The following is a 23921-nucleotide window of genomic DNA, read 5'->3' on the forward strand; positions in this document are numbered from 1 at the left end:
TCCCCATGGTGTCTCCACATCTCGACGTCCAAATCACCATATACCCATCCACTGTGTCGCCTGCTGCCCCTCACTGTCTTCCTGTGTTCAAAGATGTTGACTTTGAGATCCCATTGGAGCAGGTTGAATGGGAATTCCGTTCTAACCCATTTCTGACAGCCAGATCAGTAAAACTTCCCACATCTATGGCTCTTTTCCATATTCCTGATCCACATTTTTCTTCAGTATCGTCATACACAATTGCTTTCTGTTACAAAAGTATCTTCCACCTATTGAGTCCTTGTTCAGGGCATGTAAAAATGTATCCGCCTGGGCCCATTGTAGATCCAACTATTTCCTGAAACAATGTCCCAACATGCTTTCCCTTAATTGCTCTAACACATGTAAGCTGTGCTACCCTACGAGCTTCAGAAATATGAGTCCAAACAGTCTCATCCTGTACTTAAATTAACTGTCTACATACGCCCATTAGACGTATATCTATACTTTTAGAACTCCCAGCGTCCCCTTTCCAACGCTGAAGATGTCTAACGTTTCATTGCCACTGATATATTAAGTATTCATTCAACAGAACGACGCCATATACTAAAAATCACACTCACTACTTACACCTACATCGACATCTACATAAATAGTCTGGTAGCCACCGCAATGTGCATGGAGGTAGGTACCCTGTACTACTGTTAGCCATTCTTTTTCCTCTTCCACTCGAAAATGGAGTGAGGTATAAAAGACTGTCTATTTGCTTCCGTACGAGCCCTGAATTCTGTTATCTTGCCTTCATGGTCCTTCCACGAGACGTACGTATCTGACAGTAGAATAGTTTTGCAATCAGTCGAAAAAGTCTGTTCTCTAAGCTTTCCCAAAAGAACGTCTTCTCCCCTGCAGAGATTCCCATCTGAGTTCGCGGAGTATCTCTGCAGTACACACATTTTAATCGAACCTACAAATCTAGCAGCACACGTCTGAATCGCATTGATGTCTTTCTTTAACTCAACTTGGTGGTTACGCCAAAGACTGGAGCAGTACTCTCTAATGGGTCTCACAAGCGTTCTGTATGCGGTCTCCTTTATAGATGAACTACACTTTCCTGGTATTCTCCTAACAAACGAACTCGACCATTCGCGCTCCAACAACAGACATTACATTCCTGTTCTGTTTCAACGCCTAGATGTTTAATAGATGTGATAGAGTCAAGCAGCACACCACTAATACTGTGTGCGAGCGCTTTCAATTTTTTTTTCCCTACTCATCTTCAGTAACTTACATTTTCTCATATTTAGATGAAGCTGCTATTCATCACACCAAACTGAAATTATGTCCATGTCGTCTAGGGTCTTCCCGCAGTTACTCACAAATAACTCTTTCCCATACATTACAGCGTCATCGGCAGACAGTAGCAAATTGTTAATCACCCTGTCCGTCAGATCGTTTGTGTATATATAAAAAAGAGCGGTTCTAGTACACTTCCCTGTTACTGGACTCGCATTCAGTAGGACGACGGTTCAAATCCGGGTCCGGCCATCCTGATTTAGGTTTTCTCTGATTTCCTTAAATTGCGTCAGGCAAATTCCGGGATGGTTCCATTGAAATGGCACGGCTGATTTCATTCTCCATCCCTCCGTAACTCGAGCTTGTGCTCCGTCACTAATAACCTCGTTGTCGACGGGACGTTAAACACAAATCTCCTCTCCTCCTCTTTTTAAAAATTCTTCGAACCACTAAAATTTCTCAGAAACTATTCTGTATGTTCGGAATTTCATTTGCAGTGGAAATGTGGGAATGTGGAATCTGCCTTTCCACTTCATCCGTGGTTCACAGGATATAATTTGAGAAAAGTGCAAACTGAGTTTATCACGAGCGATGTTTTTTAAGTCAGTGCTGGTTTGTGAACATAAACTTTTCTGTCTCAAGGAAATTTATTATATTAGAACTCAGAATACGCTCAAAAGCTCTACAGAAAATCGACGTTGAGGATAGTGATATACAATTTGGCGTTTCTTAAATACGGACGTCACCTGCACTTTTTTGCAATTGCTTGGGACTTTCCGCTACGAGAGTTTTACGATAAATGCAAGCTAAATAGGGGACCAATGGCTCGGAATACTCTCTTTAAAACCGAATTTGGATTCCACCCGGACGTTGGGTCTTATTCGTTTTCAACTCTTTGAACAGTCTTTCTATGTCGTCCATACTAGAGTTTGTGCGACGTTAAACGACGGTATGTGTGTAGGATTCTGCTGCTTCAATGAGTTTTGAAATGTAAGATTTAAAAGCCAGCTTTCCTTTTGCTGTCTTCTATTAACTGAACAGACTGGTCTACGAGTCGCTGAAAAGAAGCCTTCGATCTTCTTGGTGACTTTGAGTAGGACCAGAATTTTCTAGGTTTCTCTGCAAGTTCTTTCGCTAAATTATGAGGTGGAAGTTGTTGTATTCTTCGTGCATCCATAGATTTATAGACACATTAATTTCTCCTAAATTTTTCCAGTGGACAGATAAGCGCTCTTTCTTGAACCGAGAGCATTTTCCGAATCTTGTTATTAAATGACGGCGAGACTTCCCCGACCTTAATCAGCTTACTCGGCTTATAATACAGCGCAATTTACAATCTCTTTGAACATTGCCCGTAGCTTCTCTGTATTCACTATATTCTAACTAAATGACTTCCATACATTGTGTAAGTAGGATGCCAACGACTGCTTATCTACTTTTTATTGCATAAAACCTCTTCTTACCTTCTTGATGGAATTATTGACATTAGTAACCATCGTAGCAACAATGACGTTGTTTCCGCTAATGTGTCTCACTATACCGACAGTGTCGGTACGTTCAGGTCCATCTGAAGCTACGAGGTTTCAAATATTACCGTCGACCTTGGATTGTCGCTTTAGATACTCAATATATTTTTCGAAGGAAGCGCACAGAATTTCTTCGCAAGGATATCTGTCCGTACGTGCTTCTAACGAATCCATAAAGGTCCCAAACTACACCTGATGGGCTGAAATCACCTCGAACTTAACGTTGCATGATCAGGGTACTTCAGCGCTACTGAGAAAAGACTTTCTTCGAGTAATTCTGCAACTGTTACATCGGAACCGAGTGGACGGTACAAACTTTCACTGATTAATTTGATTTCGCCTAACTCGGCTACTCTCAACTAGGTCACTTCGCAGTCAGACTCAATATGAATTTTCCTAGCCAATATTTTAGTGGACTGCCATGAACAGCCCCCTTCCATTGATTTCCAACCGTGTTTTCGATGTGTCTTCCACGCCTCGTTAAATATTTTGGTGCTTGTTAATTTGTGTGACATACCACTCTCGGTTACGAGTACAATGTAAGCGCGGCAGCTTACCAGGAGTGTGGTAAATTCAGAGACTTGGTTACGAATACTTCTGCTATTTAATGCTAAAGTCTTGACGTTGGAAGTGTCTCTGCTTTTTATGCAATCAGATTCCGTTCTCTCGGTACTGAATGGGGAGTGTTCATCAGAGGACCTCAAATTGTCGCCCAGCCTAATAAACCATGTTTATACCATGTGTTCTGTGCTACACGATTAGCTTCTTCCTTTGTGTACTGCCCCCCTAAAAATCTCCATCCCACAACGCAGGACCAGACATCTACCGCTAAGACCATCACAGAATTAAAGGAACCTCTGATTGAAAGCCTGCACTTGGCTCGAAACCAAAGGACCTCTATCGACCCTGGCTAATGTACTGTAAATTGTGAGATCTGCTTGCAACGCCGTAAGGAAAGCCAGCGTCTTTATCAGTCAGGTGCCTCTAGAAACTGAGAATAGGCTCATAACCCAAGTGATAGGGGTCTTTGGTGCCAACATGAGCCCCATCTTGAAAATGACTGTACCATGCTTACTCGATAGTCTCTTTCACACATCGGATGAGGTCCCTGGCAAACTTACCGAGTGCACAGTGAACTACTTTCCAGCCCTGGACGTTGTTTCTCTAAGGGGCTACATAAGGTGCGTAACCTTGGAGTTCTTAGTAACCAACAGGCCCTTCACCTAGTGGGGCTACCCACTGTATCTTCCATCTCAGTACCATAGCCACATGTATGTAAAAGACTCCCATTTTGTTTCTTCTTGCTTTGATTCCATTGTCTCGTATAACTTAAAATGAACCGTTTTAAGTACATCTCATTCTTTTGCATCAATACAATCCGTCCCATACACGAATATTAACAAATAACACCTAAAAACATCCTTATCCAACACATACAACTAAAGTAGGGTCTTTAACTATATTCCAACTATTTCCTCACGATCACATTCCACCCCAAATACACTGACGGGAAAAAACATCGAAACACCAAGCAGGAGCTGCACAACATAAACGAAAGTTGGTAGGCGTGTTTCTACATGTGAAAGAATACGTCTATTCAGATTTCGCGCCAGTCGCATAAGAGTGACGCTAGTAGCGCCATTTGAGAATGTGAATCAGGTTTGCTTTAAACACACACAGTAACCGTCGTGAGTGGTAGTTTACTTAGAGACTGGACGCACTGAGTTGATGTTAGTCAAGAATGTCATTCTCAATGGAGAGAAGTCATCCGAAGTAGGAGTCATTTCAGGTGTGCCGCAGGGGAGTGTCATAGAACCGTTGCTATTCACAATATACATAAATGACTTTGTGGATGACATCGGAAGTTCACTGAGGCTTTTTGCAGATGATGCTGTGGTGTATCGAGAGGTTGTAACAATGGAAAATTGTACTGAAATGCAGGAGGATCTGCAACGAATTGACGCATGGTGCAGGGAATGGCAATTCAATCTCAATGTAGACACGTGTAATGTGCTGCCTAGTATAGCAGGTCAGCAACTGGAAGCAGTTAATTCCATAAATTATCTGGGAGTACGCATTAGGAGTGATTTAAAATGGAATGATCATATAAAGTTGATCGTCGGTAAAGCAGATGCCAGACTGAGATTCATTGGAAGAATCCTAAGGAAATGTAATCCGAAAACAAAGGAAGTAGGTTACAGTACGCTTGTTCGCCCACTGCTTGAATACTGCTCAGCAGTGTGGGATCCGTACCAGATAGGGTTGATAGAAGAGATAGAAAAGATCCAACGGAGAGCAGCGCGCTTCGTTACAGGATCATTTAGTAATCGCGAAAGCGTTACGGAGATGATAGATAAACTCCAGTGGAAGACTCTGCAGGAGAGACGCTCAGTAGCTCGGTACGGGCTTTTGTCAAAGTTTCGAGAACATACCTTCACCGAAGAGTCAAGCAGTATATTGCTCCCTCCTACGTATATCTCGCGAAGAGACCATGAGGATAAAATCAGAGAGATTAGAGCCCACACAGAGGCATACCGACAATCCTTCTTTCCACGAACAATACGAGACTGGAATAGAGGGGAGAACCGATAGAGGTACTCAAGGTACCCTCCGCCACACACCGTCAGGTGGCTTGCGGAGTATGGATGTAGATGTAGAATGTCTTTGAGGAGACAAAGATGCCATTATCAATATCATTTGAACGACGTCGCGTAATAGGGCTACGAGAATCTGGATGTTCTGAATTCTGTGATACTGCAGAACGACTTGGTAGGAATGTAGCGATTGGTTTTAGCGGTTGTTACGAGAACGTACGGTTGCTGGAAGACCGGGGCTCCGGACGGTCACGTGACACTACCTAGAGGGAATACCATGGCCCTGGCTCTTCATACTGCATCTGCAGCTACAGTTTAAGCAGCAGTTGACACCACAGTGACACAGTGAACTGTTTACAAATCGGATACTTTAGGGACAGCTTCCAGCCAGACGCCCTGTAGCGTGCATTCCTCTGAATGAAAACCACTGCCATTTGCGACTCCTGTGGTGTCAAGCGAGAGCTCATTCGAGCGCATGGTGGACGTCAGTTTTGTTTTCTGATGAAAGGTAGTTCTTTCTCGGTGCCAGTGATGGTCGTCTGTTGGTTAGAAGGAGGCCAATTGAGGGCCTGTAACCAATCTGTCTGCATGCTAGACACACAGGAACTGCACCTGGAGTTATGGTTTGGGGTGCGATTTCATGTGACAACAGGAGCACTCTCGAGGTCATCCCACACGCCATGACTGAAAATTTGTTGGTAAGTATGGTGATTCGACCTGTTGTGCTGACATTCATGAACAGCATTCCTAGGGGTGTTTCCAACAGGATAACGCTAGCCCACATACCTCTGTTGTAACCCAGCACGCTCTAACAAGTGTCGACATGTTGTCTTGGCCTGCTCGATCACCATATCTATCTACAGTCGAGCACATATGGGACATCATAGGACGACATCTCCACCGTCATCAACAAACACCTGTAATCGTCCCTGTATTGAGCAACAAAGTGCAACTGGCATGGAACTTCATCCCACAAACTGACATCCAGCATCTGTAAAACACAAAGTTTTGCATGCTTGCATTAAACATTCTGGTGGTTACAGAGGTTATTAATGTACCAGCATTTTACATTTGGAATGCCATGTCTCGCGCTTACATGGGCCTGTAATCATGCAGTGTTAATTATTGAAATATGTTACCTAGACAAATCTGTCCTCGAAATTTCGTTACCCTAGATTAATTATATTTTAGTGTTGCGACTTTTTTCCGTCAGTCTATTTACTCGGAACTGTTAACAAAGCATTTAGAAGTCTTAATCAAGACGAGGCATTGTAACGTCAATTTCAACAGTGCAGCACTACCAACTATGAGTCTCATAGAAGTTATCATTATCACAGACTTTTTCTCTAAGTAATCAGCTCTCTCTCTCTTTCCTAGTGGTTATCCCGTAGTGGGGGTTCAGGTCTTTCGATTATATGGCAAATTATTTCTGTTTAAGTTTGCGGCCGAATGTCATTTTATCGCCGCTGTTGACGTTAAACTATGAGAGGGTAGTAGTGTGCTCCATCAATCAAGCAAACTTAATTTTGTGTGTTATCGTATTTTAACTGTGTGTGTACCGCATTTCCTGAAGCGTAGAATGGATGTCGATTCCGTTTTTGCCTAAAAAAAAGGGGGGAGAGTCGATTAAAAACCGCACTCAGGCTGGAAGCTGTATCAGCCCAACAGTCTTCAAACCACAGAGCGGATTCTACATGGGTCTGTCTCATGTTCGAAAATGAATATTTCAGTCATTACGAAGTCTTAAATGAGCAATGCCTGAATGTATGTTTGTAATAAGATGACGTTTCTGCACTGAAGTTGCAGGCGATTCCTTTTTTTTTTTTTTTTTTTTTTTTTTTTAAAAAAAGGAAAACAGCACACAATCGTCTGTCGAAGTATCCACAGACACCTTTTCTTCTTTGACTTATATGAAGGTTTTGAAATTTGAAACAACTGAAGAGGAAAGGATTGTTAAGATGGTAGGGACCTAACTGTCTGTCTCATTGCATGGAAAATAACAAGAATATTGAATGTGTGTGTGTGTGTGTCTTTTAAAAGCTGAACTATTACCATGAGCAGTCAGGTAAAGCTTAAATCTTTATGCCCCAGAAAACTAATTCGGAACGCTGTATATTCAGCGTAATAGTCAGAGATACATACGCTTACATAAGTAGGTGGTGTTAAAATGAATAGCTGATTGCTCAATCGTTACGTAATAAGTAATGATTCATTAAGGAAGTGTCGGAAAACTAAATAACTTGTTTTCCCCGAGGTTGTACTTCCAAGCAGTGCAACTGAGGGTGTTCCCTCATGTACATAGTCACTGATTGTAGATGTGAAATAATAATTAAACTAAAATGACTTTGAATTGTTACGATCAGAACAACTGTTCGGAATATGATTTCCGCATAATATTGTAGTTAGTTGATATCATATACTCCACAACATATCTCACTAATCTGTCAGAATGCTCTGCAGAGCAGTTAGCAAACAGTGATTGTCCATAACAGCAACCGACGACATACCTTTCTCCATCCAAAAACCTGGTTTCATACAAAGAAATAGTATTTATTGTTAGTTATTGGCAATTTCAAAAAGTAATTCATTCGGTAATAGCTACTGTAGCATTTGCCATCTCAGACCATTTACATGCTGCAGTCGGTGTCACCAAGTGTGCACAATATGGCGGAGTGGCAGCATGCAGCGACGTTAAATTGAGGTAGCATATGAAATGACTCGTAACAAATACAAGAAAGATTCTCAAATACCTGCAGGGTAATCAGATCATATAATCTCAGTACACAGCTCTTAACAAGGCAGGGGAGGATGATAATTTTCAATTTGCAACGCGACGTATTGAGGATATACTATTCGCTCCTATAATCAGCTTCCATTAATCAAAATATGAGCAACCTATGGGCTTCCATTTCGCCAGGCAGAAGAATAGCATCGCGAGTCTGAACGCTTAGCGATCACAAGTTAACTGTGCAAAAATTTAGAATTATCTTCTGAAATAACATACGCCTTAGCTTAATATTCACCACGGCAAGTAATTGAGAATATCTCACTTTCCACTGGCTGGTGACCAAACCGACCTTCTAAAGACGCGAAACGCTTCTGTGGGCACGCAAAGAGATTGCACAAAGAGCTATGTCCGACTAATGGAAGCTGACTATATCAGAAACATGCATAGCACTACAAAGATAATATCGGGAATTGAGAAAAGCAAATATACTGCGAGCAAAAAATGAAACTGCAAATAAACAGGCAACTTTCAGTATCTGTAAGAGAGAGATCGGCAAAGCGCAAAATTTTATGTGCAGTTATAATGCACCCGGTCGTCACTTTGAACAGCTGCTATACACTTCATTTGTTGCTAAAATGCTTAAGTCGTTTAAGCAAGTAAATAAAGAAAGAAATATTCCTTTCCGAGTGCCGGCCGCGGTGGCCCAGCGGTTCTAGGCGCTTCAGTCCGGAACCGCGCGACTGCTACGGTCACAGGTTCGAATCCTGCCTGGGGCATGGATGTGTATGATGTCCTTAGATTAGTTAGCTTTAAATAGTTCTAAGTTCTAGGGGACTGATGACCTCAGATGTTAAGTCTTATAGTGCTCAGAGCCATTTGAACCATTTGGACCATTCATTTCCGACTGTTAACTCCTTACCTAAAAGTACTCAATTTGGGATTTTTTACGTTCAGTTTTATAGAGATTGTAGGCAAACTACACATAGTGTAGAGTTATGAGACAAGATAAAAAGAAACACATTAGCGATGTAAATGTAGTATAAAAACCAAGTACGTCGGTTCTTACTTGCAGAAATAGGCACAGCTGATCAAAAGTATCAGGACACCCACAAAACATATGTTTTTCATATTAGGTGCATTGTACTGCCACCTACTGCCAGGTATTTTATATCAGCGACCTCAGTAGTCATTAGACATCGTGAAAGAGCAGAATGGGGCGCTCCGCAGAGCTCACGGACTTCGAACGTGGTCGGGTGATAGGGTGTCACTTGTGTCATACGTCTGTACGCGAGATTTCCACACTCCTGAACATCCCTAGGTCCACTGTTTCCGATGTCATAGTGAAGTGGAAACATGAAGGGACAAGTACAGAACAAAGGCGCACAGGCTGACCACGCCTGTTGACTGACAGAGACCGCCGACAGTGGAAGAGGGTCGTAATGTGTGATAGGCAGACATCTATCCAGACCATAACACAGGAATTCCAAACTGCATCGGGATCCACTGCAAGTACTATGACAGTTAGGCTGGAGGTGAGAAATCTTGGATTTCATGGTCGAGCGGCTGCTCATAATCCACACATGACACCAGTAAAAGCCAAACGACGCATCGCTTGGTGTAAGGAACGTAAAAATTGGACGATTGAAGAGTGACAAAACGTTGCGTGGAATGACGAATCACTGTTCACAATGTGGCGATCCGATGGCAGGTTGTGGGTGTGGGTATGCCCGGTGAACGTCATCTGCCAGAGCGTGTAGTGCCAACAGTAAAATTCGGAGACGGTGGTGTTAGGGTGTGGTCGTGTTTTTAATGGAGAGGGCTTGCACCTCTAGTTATTTTGCGTGGAACTATCACAGCACAGGCCTACATGTTTTAAGCTCCTTCTTGCTTCCCACTGTTGAAGAGAAATTCGGGGATGGTGATTGCATCTTTCAACACGATCGAGCGCTTATTTATAATGCACGGCCTGTGGCGGAGTGGTTACACGACAATAACATCCCTGTAATGGACTGGTCTGCACAGAGCTCTGACTTGACTCCAATAGAACATTTTTGGGATGTTTTGGAACACCGGCTTCGTGCCAGGCCTCACCGATCGACATCGATACCTCTCCTCAGTGAAGAGTGGGCTGCCATTCCCCAAGAAATCTTCCAGCACCTGACTGAGCGCATGCCTGAGTGAGTGGAAGCTGTCATCAAGGCTAAGAGTGTGCCAACACCGTACTGAATTCCAGCATTACCGACGGAGGGCGCCACGAGACAATTTCAGCCAAGTGTCCGGATACTTTTGATCACTTAATGTATTTGTCGATTACAGCGCCATCTACCATGAATGGGAAACAATGGTTTAAGTAAATTGTAACTATTATTTGGTGCAGAATTCGAATATGCAATAAAATGGGTGGTTCCCATTTGAAAATACAGAGTTGACCTGACCCATGCAAGAGGTGACCTGTTGTAGCGCAGACACATGCCTTCTTTACTAATAATAAGTCTTCACCTAGAACATTGTTTTCGTTCTCTGCGACGTCTTCGAGAGATTTAGTTGTCCGAAGTTAAAACATATATCCTGTATATAAGAATGGAACTTCATGCGCTTATCAACTGTCTAGTCAGTATAACGGAATATTCGCACAGAAGGAAGACTGGGTGAGATAGCGTAATTATATTATCTTTCTTATGAAATAGAGTAAGCGTAGGTTATCGCGGGACAGTGGTAGCCGAGCAGAGGACACCTGGAAGAGATGGCCTGATAAGAAGGCTCGCTCGCGCGGATGAAAAGACGGGCACGGCCGTAGTGTCGCACGTTCGTCACGGAAGCCACGATTCGTCTCGGCGAGCTGGCTGCATTCACCGGCGCCATTCTCCCTCCAAAATTAAACTTCAGCCTCGTGCCTCTTCCTTTCAGCGCAGATTTCTTTAGCAGGCCTCGAGGCATTGCCCCAGTCACCATTGTGCCTGCTTTTCTTATTTTATCCATTGTGCGAACTAGTTACGTCACTTTAGCGAGGGGCCCGACCGTGTCGAAACTCCTTTTGCACAGCGAGTAGGGGAACGCGTGTTCCTCGCTGGCGGCCACCACTTCCCACCACAGCTGCTGCTGTCCCCGTGGTGGTAGTATATCTGCGTTTCAGAGCAGCCATGATATCGAGCTACCATCGGAGACAACGTGGCGTTTCTCACGTTGACTGCCTTCTGGTGAATACGAGTACTCGTGTATTTCGAGCTTGCTGACACGTGAGGCAACATAGGCTTCACGCTGTTGACTACAGAAGGAGAAACATGTTTTGCTTTGGCTTTGCATGCTGTTGTTTCGTGTGGCAACTAGAAAGGGAAACAATACTCTGTTTTGACATCGGGTTACAAGTAAATTTTACATTTAAATGGGCGTGAAAAATTAGTGTTCAGTTTAATTCTAACGTTTTGAACGTATTTGAATGTTATTCTCTTTTATGTAGTTAAGATTACTCCAATAAAATACATCATTAAAGAAAGTCCCATGTTACACACTGTTATGGCGTATTATTAAAGCATATTTATCAGTGAACTGGTCGAGATATCGAAACGGGGTTCGCAGTCAATGCTAGGTCGCAAGGGGCTAGTCGTTCTTATGTCTGGTTAATAATCTTAATTCTTATATCAATCGAGATATTAAAGGAAGAATTTTACATGGGGCAGGATACATTTAGGAACGGCATTCTAAATCTCTAGAAATGACGCGCACAGTAGTGTAACGTATGTTAATGTTAGCGTTGAATGTATTCCCATACCTATCACAGAAAAATGCTAAAACTGATCCTCTGTTGCGGTATAATAACCGCCAAACAGGCCACTCATGTTCAGCTGTGTCGTTAGTTGGTTCGATTAAGTGTGAGGACAGATAAATATGTAAAATTAATTTTCTAGTCATTTGGATATGCTACAAGACAATATACCGTTCCATACACAAAACTCGTATCTATGTCTGTATTTCAGTTTTATAAAGTAGGGCTAAGAAGAAATATATTTATTCTTAGTATTCTTATATTTGCAGATGCAGCTTGGCATGAGAACACACTTCATAGTGTTTATATCGTAATAGTGGATTACGGAGGTATAACCACTCGATTTTATTACTTTGCTTGGATAATTTTGTTAAAGGTTTCATCACCTGCATTACCAAGCTTTATATCAATGTAGACGTCTTTCAACCAGCTTTGAATGCTGTTGAAAAGTCTTTAGCAGTTCTCAAAATAAAAGGTGTGACATGTGTTATGCAACTGTTCTTCTTCTTCTTCTGCGGCTCTACAACTCATGATGAGTCTTGGCCTCTTCGACTATCTCCTTCCATTTACCCTGGTCCCTTCCTAGCATTTTACAATACCTGTAGCCCATCTTCCGAAGGTCTTCATGACTCCGTCCTTCCATCTAGTTTTCGGTCGACCACATCCTCTCTGTTCACCTGGCTTTCCATGTAAAATATTTTTTGGTATTTCGTATCATTCACCCGTATCACGTGTCCAACCCACCTCAGCCTTGATGACGTCACAATTCTTCGAATAGGCTGATCTTTATAGTTGGCGTATAACTCATGGTTGCATCTCCTCCTCAATCTTCCCCTTTCTTAAATTGGGTCGATGATTGTCCTGAGTATCCATCTCTCGAATGTATCCAGTGAGTCAGCATCCTTTGCTGTCAGAGCCCAAATTTCAGAGGCGTATGTAGGCACTCGTCTGATCAGTGTTTTATTGATGGTTAGTTTTGTGGATGTACTGAAGTCCCTCGAAGATAGAAGCTTTGTTAAGGTGAAATAAGCTTTATTGGCTGTAATTAGTCTCTGCTTTATTTCAGAGAAGGAATGATTCAGACTGGTTACAATCGAACCCAGGTATTTGAAATAAGCGACTCTTTTAAACACATAACTACCCATTGTTATTTCGTCCGACATGTTCTGCCTGTGCTCCTTCCCAGCGGGTAGGTATTTTGTTTTACCGGCCGTTGTGGCCGAGCGGTTCTATGCGCTTCAGTCTGGAACCGCGCGACCGCTACGGTCACAGGTTCAAATCCTGCCTCGGACATGGATGTGTGTGATGTCCTTAGGTTAGTTAGGTTTAAGTAGTTATGAGTTCTAGGGGACTGATGACCTCAGATATTATATCCCATAGCGCTCAGAGCCATTTGAACCATTTATTTTGTTTTCTGCTCGCTGATATTTAGTCCTATTTTCCTACCGGTCTGTTCAAGTGTAGTGAATGTCTCTCCCATTTCCGTCAGAGTTCTTGCTATTATAGCGATTTCGTCCACATAGGCCAGTTTTATCTGCACAGGTTTATGAAAAATAGTTCCCCTATCCAAGATATCTCTTGTCTCCTTACCTCCTCCGATGCGGTGTTAAATAGGAGGCATGCCAGCGCATCACCTTGCCGTACTCCATTTTTAATTTCCAGGTTATTGCACAACATTCCTCCTACTTTTATGCTACCTTGCATTCCTCTCATTGTCATTCTTACTACCCTTATTGGATTTTTTGGAATATCCAATTCACCTAGCGCTTGATCTAGTTGCTCTCTGTCTATACTTAAGTACGCTCCTCTAAAATCAGTAAAAAGGTGATACGTTCCCATAGCATTTTCATTTTTCTTTCAAAATTTGGCTTAGGGTAAATATCTGCTTGATAGTTGACTTACCGGGGATAAAAACACATTGGTACGGCACCGTATTCCTTTGGAATGAGTCGGTAGTGTGTTAGAGAGGACTTTATATCCCAGATTAAGCAGCGTGGTCCCTGTGTAGTTACCGCATTCCATCAGGTGTCGTTTCTAATATATAGGGCATGTTCGAGGCATTTCCTCTTCTTCCCATATTAAATTAACCATGTTTAGGATGTTCCTTTACAATTCAGAGCCTCCCTGCTGAAACGATCTGCTGGAATTTCGTCCGTTCCTGCCGCCTTGTTCTTTAGTTTCGTAATTGCAGTTCTCATCTCTTCTAAGTTAGGTGGATCTACACTGTTATCTGGGTGCACCTACCCATATATTTCTGTTGGGATGCTTGGTACAACTGGTCTTGTCTTGAATTAAGGAGTTTATCAAAGTAGCGACGCCACTTCTCGCATATCTCCTTCCCTTCGCTTACAATTTCGCCCTTTTCATCTTTTACTAAACGTGTTCTGTCCCTGAAAGATTTCTGTGCCTTATTTACCTCACTATAAAATTTTCTTGGCTCGTTTGCATTTCTACAAGCTCCATTTCTTCAATATGTGCCTTCATCCACTCTCTCTTTTTCGTTTGATGGGTTCTTTCCCCAATTGTCTGTTTTTCCTCATATTCTTCCATTATCCTCCTATTACAGTGAGGTTATAATGTCCTTCTGTATGCTTATGCAGCTCACCGTGTATATTTATAATTGATGTTGAAACCCCTTAATTTCTTCGTTCTGTCTTCTTTTAAAACAAGTGATTCTTTGCAGGTCGATCAAGTGACATAACTGAGTTTCTATAGACCTGAAGCATTTTCATAAGTCACCCCTATTTACTGGTACTTCTTAACTACATCTATGCTCTGCAAATAATTGTGCACTGTGACTGACAGTGTACTTTGTACTGCACCATTCATCTACAGAATCGAATTACTCAGTAAGTCACTTTACGGTAAGTGTGGGCGGGTATTCGGATGTCACTGTCATATCCCGCTTTACTCGTACTATTCACGGACAGTATACGAAAGGAACGAATGTCCTTAAGTTTCTTTATAAACTCGATGGTTTAATGTTACTGTCATGCTTATTTCACGAAATATAATAAGAAGAAAGTGATACGGTGAATGATTCTTCTTGCGACATGCTCTGGAAATTTGTCAGTAAACCTGTGTCTACTAAAATACGCCTCTGCTTTGGTATCAGCCAATGCAGCATGAAAAGCATCTCGATGACGTCCAAACGTGCATTAAACTAAACCGTGATGAAATGCGCTGCTCCTCTTTGGAGCTCCTCTGGATATGGTACGGATGTCATATTATGAGCAATACTCAAAAAACTGCAATTTTATATGCTATGCTCATCTTGGGTTGATTATATGTCTGTATGATTCTTTCTATGTTAAGTTTCATTGTCGTTCACGTCCCTCAAGGAGATTGGAAACACATGATTGCTTCCATGCTTTTGGGTGTTATGGAATTTCTCTAATCTCATATTCAGGTTTTATCAGAGCGATAACAAGCTCTTCCCTTTTTCACGAGATATTAGTTGCTCTTATTCGAGTGTCCTTTACCAGAGATTTTGCAGTAATTCTGTTACACCCTCCTGCCAGTGATGCAAGCCCGTGGGCTGGCCGCAGTGATCGAGCGGTTCTAAGCGCGACTGCTGCGGTCGCAGGTTCGAATCCTGCCTCGGGCATGGGTGTGTGTGATGTCCTTAGCTTAGTTAGGTTTAAGTAGTTCTAAGTTCTAGGGGACTGATGACCTCAGATGTTAAGTCCCATAGTGCTCAGAGCCATTTGAACCATTTTAACCAAGCCCGTGGAATTTTATCGTGCCGGTATTTGTGTTAGTCCAACCTATTATTGGGCCCACACAGTGAAAAGGTATTCCAGTAGAGATCGTACAAGTGTGCGGTAAAAAATCTGTTTCGTAGAGAAACTGAAATGTGCCAGTATCCTACAAAAGAAATGAAAGCTTTCCATCTGCTAGCAGATGTATTTCTCAACTTTTGCGCAATAAATGTGGATCGACACTAGCTGTGTAGCGAATAAATTAGCGAATATTTTTTTCACCAATAAACAGAAAAACTGCTTGTGTCAGAAAGTGCTGGAAACCATAATTTCGATGCACAGATCGGTTTCTGACACTTGTCTGCGCTTCAGTATGCTCTGTCTCGAATACTTCGCTTTGTCATTACGTCTGAGTCAGTAAGAGTACCAGTGGAATGTAACACAAAATTGTGATCACGATAAAACACCGGATGTCACAGTCGAATATTATGCGAAGTACGTGTGATGGAAAACTATCTTTGCGCAAGAGTTTGCGACTGAAAGTGTTTTGCCCATAACCTCCAGCAAAGTCTGTAATGAAAAACTGAGACAAACTGCCGCGTAATGTAACCTGTAGCAAGTAAAAACGGTAACTATTTGAAACCATGAACTCTAGAAAACATTGCTCGAATGAAGGAAAGCCATGAACAAAGTCCGACGAAATCTCAGCGTCGTTCGTCTATAGAAGTGGGAATTAAGAAATCGCCGTGTCGAAACATTAGCAAAAACGAGCTTCATCGTTACGAATTTATTGTTGCGCATGTGTTCAAACGTCCAGATCAACTTTAAAGTGTGAAGTGCTGGGAGTGGTTTCTGAGTTAAATGGAGTCAGTACTTCTGGATCCTTAGTTTTTCACTCCTTCATATGAGGCCTGGTTCAGTCTTCCAGGGTATGTGAACTCATGACTATGCTCCATTATGCATTAGAAAATCGCCAACAGTAATTTGAAGAGCTGTTGTATAACCTCAAGATTGTAGTTTGTTGCACAGTGTCTGGTGTCCTCATAGTAACACAATTCTTTCAGTGAAATGCTAATGCTAGCCGGTATATCCAAGAGCTTTTTAATCGATATGTGGATCATCTCACAGAAGATGCATGACTGTGAAGATATTTTCAGCAAGACGGAGCAACAGCACACACCGCCTTAATAAGCTTGTCACACGCGCGTAAGGTGTTCGGTGAGCAGATGACAATTACCAGAGACAAAGCAATCTCCTGGCCTCATCGACCGCCTGATATCTCTCTCTGAAATTTTCACCTATGGGGCAAATTAAAGGGTCTGGTGCAAGCAAATAATCCCCACGCAGTAGAAGCGCTGCAATAGCACAATGAAATCACTATTGCTTTTATCCCTCAGGCAGTGCTGTTACACCTGTCTCGCAGTTTAATACATCGAGCACAGCGTTGCATCGACGTAAATGGAATCCATTTTCAGTATCATCTGTGAAACTTATTAACAATGGATACTCTCGAGTGGGTCTTACTGTAAATATTTCCAGGGCTGGTTTTATTTTACACACCCTTTATTTTGTTTCTCAGTAAAGTACTACAGTACCGATACTGCTCTTGTAAATAGATTCTGTTTATCGTCAGCCGGATCTTGATTGGTTTTAGGGTATTGAAAATGCATTCGGCTTGGAATGAACTGTTAGAGTTGTTGGATGCCATACTGTCAACTTCTGTCCAATTGGTCTGTTATATCGTCAAAATCCAGAGCTGGTCGAAAGGCCCTGCCCATAATGCTCCAAACTTTCTCAAATGGTGAGAGATCCGGTGACCTTGGTGGCCTAGGCATGGTCTGGTAAGCTCGAAGACATGCAGCAGAAACTCTCGCCACGTGCAGGTGGGCATTAAATGTAAGCCGAGGACGGCTTGTCATGAAGGGTAACAAAACGGGGCGTAGAATATTTTCGACGCACCGTTGTGTTGCATGTGTGCTCCGTATGACTACCAAACGAGTCCGAGACTATGACTTCTTGTTGCAGGGCCGTATAGCAGGCGACATTCAGGTTAGTAACTCATCGCTGTCCGGGTCTTCACTGGTTATTGGGGTTCAGTTCATAGCGGTATTCTCAACGAAGACTGTTGTACTCCAGTCAATGAGATTCCAGGCTAAAGACGTGTCTGGAGACGCCACGGACAACGGTGGGATACCAACCTGACTGTCGCCTGCTACACAGCCCGACAACCAGGTGTCATAGTCTGAGATACAATTTCTCACAGCCGTGGATTATGGTGATCGGGAAGTCCAGATCTAGCCTCGTAGGATTTAAATCTTTTCAGCAAGCTCAAAGATCATCTGATGGGAAAAGATTTCCCAACTGAGCCGTGGTAAAATTTGCTGTTGTTGAAGAGCGCTCCGCAGCGTGTAGGGTGAAGCAGTCGGTTCGGGAGATCATTGGGGGTGCTGCACCAGGTCTTCGCCAGAAATCGCAGTTTATTAGAAGTTAAGTGATTGGAGATATGTTGTTTCATTTACTTGTTAAATTCTACTTGTTTTCTTGGTGAGGTCACCAGCCGCTTTGTTTTGGTGTCGTCCCACCATTCTTCTCCGTTTGCCCACCCGCGTGAAGGTGGTTATTTATGAATTGGGTGGTCAGTTTTTCCCTTGTAGAGTAGGGGCGGGTTAGAGCAACCTGCGGTTCAGGTTGTTCAGCAATCTCCCTGTCAATCTGCCATACGTTAACAGCTGCCTCTGTCATGTTTGTCGGATTCGGTGTTAACGAATTTATTGCTAGAAGTGTAACGGCCGAATTCCTGAAATATGTTTTTATCTTGCCTATCATCTTGAGAGGCGGTATATGTTTAATTTAGAGCATGTTTGCATATTTTATGTAAGACTGCATTTCATGAGTTTTTATTTAAATGGTCATTTTAGTATATAAAGTTGCCACCCTTCCACCGAAAGAGTTTTTTTTTTTTTAAATGAAGTTGCACCTTCGGTGGCAAGTTAATTTTTTAAATGTTAGTGTTTTGTACCATTTACATCCCTCCTACGGGTTGCATAGTTTATGTGCTTGTGTGAGATGTTAAAATTTTTAGTTTAATGTAATCTGGTGTGTTGCAGGTTTTCAACAGTGTAGTCTTTGAGAGGTTGTTGTGAGCGGTCGTGACTACGGCCCTGTCAAAAGGCAGCGGCAAGGTTCTCAGCCCGAAAGCTCATACTGTCAATATTTGTTTTTTCTGCCTCTGAATAAAATTGGAACCTGATATTTTGAGGTTGCTGTTCTGTACCATTTCCATCCCTCCTACGTGGTGCATATTTTATGTGCTTGTGTGAGTTGTTAAAATTTTTAGTTTAAGGTAATCTGGCATGTTGTAGATTTGCACTAGTGTAGTCTTTCAGAGGTTGTTGTGAGCGGTCGTGACTACGGCCGTGTCAAAAGGCAGCGGCAAGGTTCTCAGCCCGAAAGCTCATACTGTCAATATTTGTTCTTTCTGCCTCTGAATAAAATTGTAACTTGATATTTAGAGGGTGCTTTCTGATTATAATTTTAAGTCTGTTTTTTTTTTAAAAAAAGGGCTTTTAGGAATAATATTTCCATTTGTTGAAAGAAATTTATTCTCATCACTTATCCACTGGCAACTCTTCCACGCTCACGTAGTGTGATTAAATGTGTTAATGCTCTTGATGAATCGCTAGTAAATAAAATAAATTCTTAAGAAAAGGTTTTGAAAGTAAATTCACGGTTCACCAACGATGACGTTGTTCACACAGCGGTTCTCGAATGGCTCCGTTACCAAAGAGCGGATTTGTATCGTCGAGGAATTTAACCGAAGAACGGTCCGACCGATGTTTACAGAGACTTGGTGAGTATGCTGCAAAATATTGTCCTGTATCTGTGTTACTTTGAAGTGTAGTGCAGCATTCGATAGAAATTACTTGGCCAGCCATAATAATGTATAACTTACTTTTTCAAATCCACTCGTAGAAACCATCTTACTTGAATTGATCAGTCGATACGCTACCGTTACTTCGTAAGACCTCAGTTTTAATCTGTGTGCATCTGTGTGAGAAGATGGTACTACATACCAGTCTGATGCGCCGCACGCAGCATTTGCGTCTTACGTGAGACAACCTGACTTTTTTCAATTCAGTTGCCTACGTACGGACTTTACTTTCATATTAGCGCAGCACGAAATTTCTCAGTAAATTCTAGCTTACTGTGCTAAGGAATAGTTAAACGCTTTTATCTGACCATTCAGTCCCAGCGGGTTTTGCACGTAGTCAGTAGCTCGAAAGTGGACAAACTTTCACTGCAGAAGGCATACTGTGGCTACTTATCTTCTGTCCATTCAGTGGCGATTGAAAGTTAAAATTACCACAGTCGACTGCTGATAAATAATAGTTAGTATCATCTGGAAGCTTTAACGTTGTGAGAAATATTAACTTTCGGTTAGTAATGCAATGCACTCGTTAACCTTTATTCCTGCGTGTTTTTTGGGGGCTACGCGCACGCTCAGTTGCTGTAATGCCTCAGAGGCCTTTCATTGGCTTTGTTGTTATTCTTTAGCTCTCAGCCTTTCGGTCGCTGTGAAACGTAATGCATCAGAGCGTCATACTCCGGCTGCTTCGTTCCGATAGTCAGGAAACGGGCCATATTCAGTATCAAAGCAGGCAATAAATAACGCCGCGAAACAATGGCCGCCAAAGAACGTAATACTGATATGCGAGATTCCATCGCAGGCGGAGGATTTCATTTTTCAACAGGCCGTCTTTCATTTTCACGAGGATAGCGCGTTTGCAATGGCTTCACAGTTACGTTACTCAGTGCTGTGGGATGGCCTCATATGGGTACCAACGAACAATCCCTGCCCAGTTTTGTTTCTCCTGCACTCACAGTAAAATTTGGCATCATTCAGAGCTGCCACACCAACTGATTTGAACCGAGTGCCTTTCTGGGTTATGCACTGTACTACCGTTCGTCCAGCTTTAATGAACGCAAATAGAAACGTAACATCAAATTCTGAAATGTTTTTCTTTGCTTTAGTTAAAACTTCCGGGCTGAGAGGCTATGGCCAATATTCAATACTATTCCCTGACGTTTCATCTCCGATTGCGGAAGGTAAAGCGTAATTTCCAAAAACGTCTCCCGCAGTCGGGAACGAAATGTCAGGGGGTAGTTATATATATCGCCCACGTCCTCTGAACTAAAGTAAACGGCGACCGTGAACTCCTAAACTGAAGAGATTTTATTCTGCACAAAATAATTTCGGTTTCTTTCTCTTTTTGAAATTAAAAGGGTGAATATACGTCTTTGATAAACGATAAACGTACCACCATTGATAGATACACTCCTTCAGCATACTTATTGTTCATGGCTTACTATTAACAAATGTTCGTTCTTATAACTGTCTGGATAATATGAAATAAAAAGAACTTTCTATTGTATTACCATGTTATTGTGGCGATCTTTTTACTGGAAGATGCCCATCTTCCTTTTGTATAATTGGTAACACATCAACACACTACCCTAAAAAATAACTCTCAGAATTTCTCCCACATCAATATTAGAATAAACAGGTTTTTAACTTACTCGTGCGGAACATTTCTTTATTACCGACGTTGACAATTTTTAACACAGAAGATTAATAACAATAACAATAATAAGAAGAAGGAGAAGGAGAAGACACAGTGGGTTGAAATAAAAGATGATTGAAATAATTTATCAGTTAGTGTAACATTTAAGGATGGCCAGAAGACTGTGTTCTGAGATGTTGCAGCAGCAATTTACCGACATTTGGCAGTTCTGTAAACTTAGAATAAATAAAGAAAACATTTAGTCTTACAATTCATACTAAGTATCGATCTCTTTGGGCCTTCCAGATTTGAGTTTTCCGTGGCTTCCCCAATTCTCTTAACGCAGTTTTTGGGATTGTTCCTTCCCCAAACCGAGTTAGTGCCCCATATATAATTATCTTGTGGTCAAGGTGGCGTAGAACTCTAATCTTTCTTCCATACTTTTGCCCCCATGATTTTATTTGCATTATATTATTAACTTTTCAGGTTTATCGATAACTTTCTGTAGCGGAGCCATCTTTGCGAAACACGTTTCAAGGCTGTATAATTTGTACTGAATGGACTTTTCTTTCACTCGAGCCAATGTTATTCTATACGAATGAAGTAATCACTCAAGCCTCTTCAATGATAAAATCGAGAAAGGTTATGCAATAGTTACGAAAACCAATTGATTCACGATACTGGAAGCGAAATTCCTTTTTCCGCTACCGAACCGAAAGTGGTTGCAAGATTCAGCTGTCACGATGTTAACAGAGAAGTTTTAATCAGTATTGTGAAGTTTCCCCCCTGATACTGGCCCCTTTGTAATGCTCTCTCTCTCTCTCTCTCTCTCTCTCTCTCTGTGCTCTGCTGTTTTCATTCCCCTGCAGACATCTCACTCTCTCAGTTTCCTATTTCCCCTGTCGAGGAAGAGCTTCACAGAAGTTCCCAAATCGTGTCTTCCAGTAGGTTGAGCACCTTAATAGAAGCTTGTCGGGTGATAATGAAGAAATCTCACAGCCTGCCAGATTAGCTGCAGTGCCACACAAACGCTAATGTAAACCTTCTCTGTTATTCAACTTTTCGTGAACTTGAAGTCTGTTTCAGGCTTCGACTAGCACCTGGAGCTTATTTTATCTCTCTGTGGCCGCTACAACGACGGAAAGGGGAAGTGCAGAATGAACGCGTCTCACACACCCATCACCAAATCCGTTACAGACATGTACCTAGAAGTCGCAATGAATAGGGTACCGCGTCGTTATGGGTGAGGGCACGACGCATCGTAGAATTGATTCCACATAACTGCCCTGATGTATTACCGAGAAATCTGTGCAAACTACTCACAGATGTTCGCTGGAAAAGATTCAAGAATTCCACGTCTCATTCGATGGAATCACATGCTCTGACACACTTCAGGAACGACTGGGATTACTCTACCTTTTTGAAACTTCAGATCTCTGAAGGGTGCTACAGGTGAACAAGAGAATGCACATAATCGGACAGTAGGTTTCAGAATCCTTCGCTAGTGAGAAACAATGGGCTCATTTTGTGGTGTTGTCCGAGAGCGAGGTAGGATTGGCACTGATGGACGGGAGCCCCTTCCGGGGGAGTTCGGGCGGTGGGTTGCAAATCATATTTCGCGTGACGCCACGGTGGGCGACTTGCGTATCGGTGATGATGAAATGATGATGAGGACAACACAGCAGCCAGTCCACGAGCGGAGCCGGGAATGGAACGCGGGCCCGCTGCATTGTAGGTAAACACATTACCACTCAGCTAAGCAGACGGACAAGTTTGGTACCTCGAGACGGAACCACAAGTAAACATAATCGCTGCCAGAAGCAAGGACGAATGGGAGACGGTGGCGTAGACACGCCCAGAGTTTCCATACACCTCTGCATCAACTCGCTTACTTAAGTCTTAGCGCTGTGTCGCTCAGCCCAGTCAGCAATCATTGCCGATGACGACAGTATCGTGTCCGTCCCGAGCCAGCAGCGGGGTAATTGTATTGGACAGAACTCTGCATAAAAGTTTATATTCCGCTGAACTCTGTGAGAAGAGACTATTGTCTTCCCGCCGGAGGTTCGAGTCATCCCTCGGGCATGGGTGTGCGTATTGGTCTTAGCATAGGTTAGTTTAAGTTAGTTTAAGTAGTGTTTAAGTATATGGACCAATGACCTCAGCAGTTTGGTCCCTTAAGGTCTCACACACTGTAAGTAGGCTGTTTAGGTTTTTATATTGGTAACGCCACGTAGCGCTGTGTATGAAAATCACTGGCTGTGCTGTGTGCAGCCTGTGGCTAGTTTGCATTGTTGTCTGCCATTGTAACGTTGGGCAGTTGGATGTTAACAGCAGGTAGCGTTGCGCAGTTGGAGGTGAGCCGCCAGCAGTGGTGGATGTGGGGAGAGAGATGGCGGAGTTTTGAAATTTGTAAGACTGGATGTCATGAACTGCTGTATACGGGGCTATTACAAATGACTGAAGCGATTTCATAAATTCACTGTAGCTCCATTCATTGACATATGGTCAAGAGACACTGCAGATACGTATAAAAACTCATAAAGTTTTGTTCGACTGAAGCCGCACTTCAGGTTTCTGCCGCTAGAGCGCTCGAGAGCACAGTGAGACAAAATGGCGACAGGAGCCGAGAAAGCGTATGTCGTGGTTGAAATGCACTCACATCAGTCAGTCATAACAGTGCAACGACACTTCAGGAAGAAGTTCATCAAAGATCCACCAACTTCTAACTCCATTCGGCGATGGTATACGCAGTTTAAAGCTTCTGGATACCTCTGTA

The sequence above is a fragment of the Schistocerca cancellata genome, chromosome 4 (genome assembly GCF_023864275.1).
Source record: "Schistocerca cancellata isolate TAMUIC-IGC-003103 chromosome 4, iqSchCanc2.1, whole genome shotgun sequence".
Taxonomy (NCBI): domain Eukaryota; kingdom Metazoa; phylum Arthropoda; class Insecta; order Orthoptera; family Acrididae; genus Schistocerca; species Schistocerca cancellata.